A 5373-nucleotide genomic window follows, 5' to 3' on the forward strand; every position below is an offset into this window, starting at 1 on the left:
AAAAAAAAACCCTATGTAATAAATAACACAGGAAGATATTCTATTTCCTCATCTTTCTCCCTTCCCAAACTTCTCTTAAGGAGTCAGAAATGAGTCATTGTTCAAGGGAAGGAGTAACAGTTATTTTTCACATTTTCACAGAGTACAAAAGCAGCAGATGCATGAGTAAACAATTCCTGCTTTTAATACTATAGAGGATCTGCAAGTCAATTTTAGTATGTCTCTCCCCTAAGTCACATATTATTCCTGAAGGCTAAAGAGTTTGCTGGTAGCTGAAAGGCAAAACTCTTACTTTCAGGTATTCTGTCCACATGATTAGTTCAGTGACAGGTAAAAAAACTATTCCAATTTTAACTTGTTATTCAACCCTGTTTCAAATTGGCAAAGAAAAGACAGATACTGGGTGAAGCTCCAGACTTGCACTTATGCTGAAATCAACAGTAAAAGTCACATCAACTGGAACAAGTCTGAAGCTRAAGTTATGAAGTAACCTTTAGAACTACAACAAATAATGCAATAGGTATTGGTGCATGGTAAAACAAACTCATCAAAATCTCTGTATAAGGATAGATGTGCCCTTTAGTACACAGCTCTGAAATGCCACTCTTGAACTGGTCAAGAAATACTGATCCAGCTTGTAAAATTGCTTCATTTTGTTTGGAAAGCTCCAAATGTGACAATCCTCTGCATTTTTTCTAAGCACAAAGATCTGTCTTATACATAAAACTTTCATCAGATGCACTTTCTCCAAAATAACACATAACTCTAGACATCAAAATTTTGGCTATATAAAGGGAGAGAGAAAATGCAGATACCTCCATAACTTAACATGAAAGATTATTCTTTGTTATTTGCTTTTCAGTCTTTGCGCTCATGAAAATAATTGCAGTGAAATATTTTGTGTAAACTAATTGATCTTTTAGAGGCCCTGGTTTACTCGTAACAGCTGCAACTTACATCTAAAGGTGTAGTGACAAGATCTTTACATTTATGTGACATGAAAATGTCCTTGTTACTCTCMTTTATGGGAACAGGCCTTCACATAAAGAACAGACACAGCACAAACTAGTAAAAGAGAGAATGTTTTCCTTCACAGGGAATGTTTCCACCCATTACAGAAAACAGGCCCTGGTAGGAGAGATTGTTAAAAGCATATAGTTCAAAACCTATAAACTTTAGCTGAATTCAAATTTTAAGTATGAAAATACAAAACTAGTGCAAATCTGTGTTTGCATATACAGATTGTGGGTTTGCATGCTTTTTTAAAAAAAAATGTAGCCTCTATGTTAAGAATGGGTAAAAGCGCACAAAACCACCAGGGCTTCAGAGTAATGCACATGAAGAGCTCCTAGTGTGTAAGTGAATTTGAATTGTTAGTAAAATTAAAAGATTGCATGCTTACAGCAATGGAAACTTTCTACACACTGGAAAAAATAGCATTTTTATAGAAAGTAGCAAATGCAAGCGTAACAGCTCTTCTGCAAAGCATGGTAACTGAAATAAATAYGAGCAAGGCCAATTCTTACATCTCMGATGTTACATGCACTATTACATCCTAATCAATTGAAACACTTTTTCCAAACACAAACATTATTGAAAACATTTTGTCTACTATGATTACACTATCACTGAGATCTTTGCAACTGGAAAAGAAGGAAACTAGACCTCATTCAAGAACTTAAGAGGGACTGCGCAACAGGGCTGGCTGATTTTTTTTTTCAGCATTGATTTTTATACTTTTCCTTTTTCTTCCAAAGCTATATTTCAGCAAAGATGTTTTGGTTTTGCTGGGTTTTAAACACAAATTATGAGTGTGAAATACATAAATTATTTTGTCAAAAATTAAGTATATGCATTTTTGTACTGTTCACTCCGTGCTTCTTTGCCAGTTAAACACAGGGYCTTTTTCTCTCATTGAATAATCCTAAGCTTGAAAAAGGTTTGTTTTTCCAAGTGAAAACTACTCACAAAGATTCTCAAAAATTAAATTAGGATCTTTGAAAGGTATTAAGAAAAATTTATAAAAAAACCCACTTATTTTGTTTAAGGTGAAGTATTGATTCCTTACAGAAACGAATTTTCACACCTTTGCTCACTATTGACATCCATGTARCATACCTGCATCACACTCCTATGGCAAAAAGCTCTGCATTCCATAAAAATCCCCCAAAGCACAGTTTTAGCACATCAGGAACAACAGACAAGCCAAACAATTACACAAGGTGAACCTGTCAAATAATAACAAAAATTCTGTTTAGAATAAAATAACAGTGTGTTGAAGACTTATCCAGAGCTAAGACATAGGCACAGATACAAATGCACAGACTGCTCTAAAACATCACTTAGGACAAAGCTCAAAGGGAAATCAATGATATGGGTTCCAATCAGCTGCAATTCAAATGGAGAAGGAAGGTCCTTGCAATGTCAAGTTTTCAATATGTATATGCATGCACACACTTCTTTCTTCACTCATCCAGCTCTTACTAAAGGATAAAATAACAATCCTTTTGAGCYTTCTCCTGAGCTTAGGAAAAAAGGCTTTTCATCTTGCTAAAGACCATTATAAATTCAGCCTGATAATCTAACTTAGCACTTCATAACGTCAGCTCATAAGCCATATGCCAAACTGTGTTGAAACTTTCAATTTATCTTGCTCTAGCTCACAGAGGAAGGTCCGTGACCAAGAATCTATTAGAAAAAGAGAAAAGGTTAATAAATTTAATTGGCATATTTTTCTGATCACTCTCAATCTTGAAAAAGGTCTATACCTAACACTGTTCWTCACATAGAAATCTCTTTCAGTGAGGAAGAAATTAAATCCCTTTTCCCCCAATCTATGTTGCTCTATCATCTTTGACACTACACCCAAAAACTCCAAAATCTAAATCCAAATTCAAAATGCTCTATTTACAAGAAAATAGAAAGGATTTGCCACATAACCTTTAGATGGAAAAAATCTAGTAAAGCCTAAGTGTCCTGATAACTTGGCATGTAAAAATGTAGAACTCATAAGTTCTTCTTGCTAACTCAGAAGGAAAATCCCTTAAGCYACCTCCCTGCCCACTCCCCCTTAACAGATCCCCACACAGGCTTTTTATCTTATTTAGCACTACCTGCCAGTGTTCCCTTCGTCACTGATGTCTGCTTTAATTTTGTAAGGAAAACATGCCCAGCACTCAGATAAAAGTAAGTAACTTTCTGATTTTCTCTCAGCCRTGCTCAGTTAGGGTTGCAGACAAATGACAGAGGAGGGCATCAGTTCCGGCATGAGATTCAGTTAACTGAACAAAATGTGTGAAACTACTGACATGACATGAAAAAATATCACTAGGAATTACAAATAACACTATGAGAGGGTGACAAAAGTTACAGACAGCACTGTGAGGGAGGCTGGATCCCACAAGTCCTTAAGAAGGAGTTAGAGGAGAAGTTGGCAGACAGCAGAGAGAATTGGAGGGCACTGCCAGGGATCTTCCAGGGATTAAAATCACACAAGGCCACCAGCCCCAGGGTAACCGTGTCAGTAACACCATATAAAGCTGGGATTATCTAAGTCACGGTATCTAAGTAACCCAAATCTGAGTGCAGATGTAGCAAAACTGGGGCCAATGGGGAACAAGACATTAGGGGTGGGTTATTTGTTTGGGAGGAGACTGCAATAGAAAAACAGAGATGAAATGACGGCAAAAACCAGGGYCAGGAAATGGCAGAAGGAACGATGTGTGCCACTCATTCCTGGTGCTGYACAGAGGTACCAGTCAGGCAGCCCTGGGTTTCATCACCAGTCAGGCAGGACAATAAACCAAACCTGTTGTTCTAACCATAACAATGACTCCATCCTGCTTTGCTGGTCAGGAGAATTCAGGGAGAGGCAGGCAGGGTGCCCTTCCTGATCAGTGATGGAACAACYGGCTGGTTCTGGTTGTTGTGCTCTTTACAGCTGCCCACTTCCTGACAAGCTCTGCAGAGTCCTAAAATTCTCTGCTAATTTCATGTTCTTTCTTTGTTCTTTATCAGCTTGCTTTCTGTCACTGAAAAGTTCTAGAAATCAGATCATGTGCACAATACACCAACTGCTTTATCTGATGAAAGCCGATTTCAAAAACATTTCAAAGCAATAGCCATATAGGCTCCACTTGTTTTTTAGGTTTTGGGTTTTGTTTTTTTTTTCTTTGTTTTTGGGGTTTTTTTTTGGTCTTTTTTTTCAGTGTAACAGCATTCTTCAGCAGTATTTCAACAGAACACCTTTTTTCAAATTAAATTTGATTGTTTAGTATTAAAGCAGGAGTTAGCGATGCCTGGTAATATTTTCATGTTAAGACCACGTTGAACACGTAAAACAACTCCATAAATAAGCCCTGAAGTAAGGTGATTTCATTTGCAGTAACATGAAATTGATCACTTTCCAATTTCCAAGTGATAAACATAATCAATATTAATTTGATTTCTAACAAAGATTGTAAATGCTTCATGTTTAAAAAGAAAACAAATTTGTTTTATACAAAGAAAAAAAGTCTGAAACAACCGAATTTAAATAGTTCTTTTTGGTGTCTGTGTAAGGCCAAAACGATACCTCAAAGAGCTGAGAATTGCACAGTCTATTTMGAAAGAAACAACTCTCATAGAGCAACCGCTTTTTATCATAGTGTGATAATAATAACAATAGAACTAAAAGAAAAACTTGTATTTGGAAGAAGAATATAAGTTTTWAAAAAGAAAGAGACATACAAAGAAAACAAAGAATGCACAACTGATACCAAAACAAGTGGGGGAGGACACATTTTTAGACTCCAAGRAAAGTCTCAATTGTAACATATTTTGGAAGCAATTTACACTGAGAGAGATATGGCCAGCTGTGTGTCTAATGTGTTCTGTCAGTGGTAAAAGCAGTGTGCAGGGAAAAGAAACATCACCTTGCTCTTCCTCTGCATTTGAATTTAATAAAAAGCTAATCATCCCAGACTACGATTCTTTAGCTCCCCTTGAAAATAAAACGTAAAGWTTCAACCCAGAGGAGTTTTCTTATTTATTACACAGTTTGATTGTGCAAGATATAAACCAGGCCTGTAGCAACAAGGCTGTTTTGGCARAGAAGGAGTATGCAAACACTGCTTCTAAACTGCCTCCTTTGCTTGTGCTCCAGCTGATACCCCAAACTCACCTCCCACCCCCACAGTTCAGCAATCTGCTGGCTCATAGTCTGGTTACCAACACAGCCYTAAGATGCCAAGTGGCTTCAGAAGCCACTCAGTTTGCAGGACAGGTAAGTCTGGGCTGAATCATACTTTGACTGAACTTCCTCCCTATGGGCATAGATAAGAATGGCACCCCACCGGTTTGAGCAAACACACCTTCACAAAGCTTTAGCTTTTT

General features: G+C 37.1%; 1 protein-coding gene across 3 annotated transcripts in view; it reads right to left on the minus strand.

Annotated features, from left to right (window-relative positions):
• PHKB (phosphorylase kinase regulatory subunit beta) overlaps positions 1-5373 on the minus strand; it is a 198366-nt gene that overhangs the window by 191765 nt on the left and 1228 nt on the right. Inside the window, exon 3 of one of the 3 annotated variants that reach the window (XM_057375668.1) lies at positions 2119-2228. The exons of the other annotated variants lie outside the window; for them this stretch is intronic. The gene's annotated coding sequence lies outside the window, so the exon portion shown is untranslated. The remainder of the gene's footprint in view (positions 1-2118; positions 2229-5373) is intronic. 3 annotated transcript variants of the gene reach the window in all.

The sequence above is a fragment of the Malurus melanocephalus genome, unplaced genomic scaffold (assembly GCF_030028575.1).
Source record: "Malurus melanocephalus ecotype Western Australia unplaced genomic scaffold, MMel_1.1 scaffold_254, whole genome shotgun sequence".
In the NCBI taxonomy this organism is placed as follows: Eukaryota; Metazoa; Chordata; class Aves; order Passeriformes; family Maluridae; genus Malurus; species Malurus melanocephalus.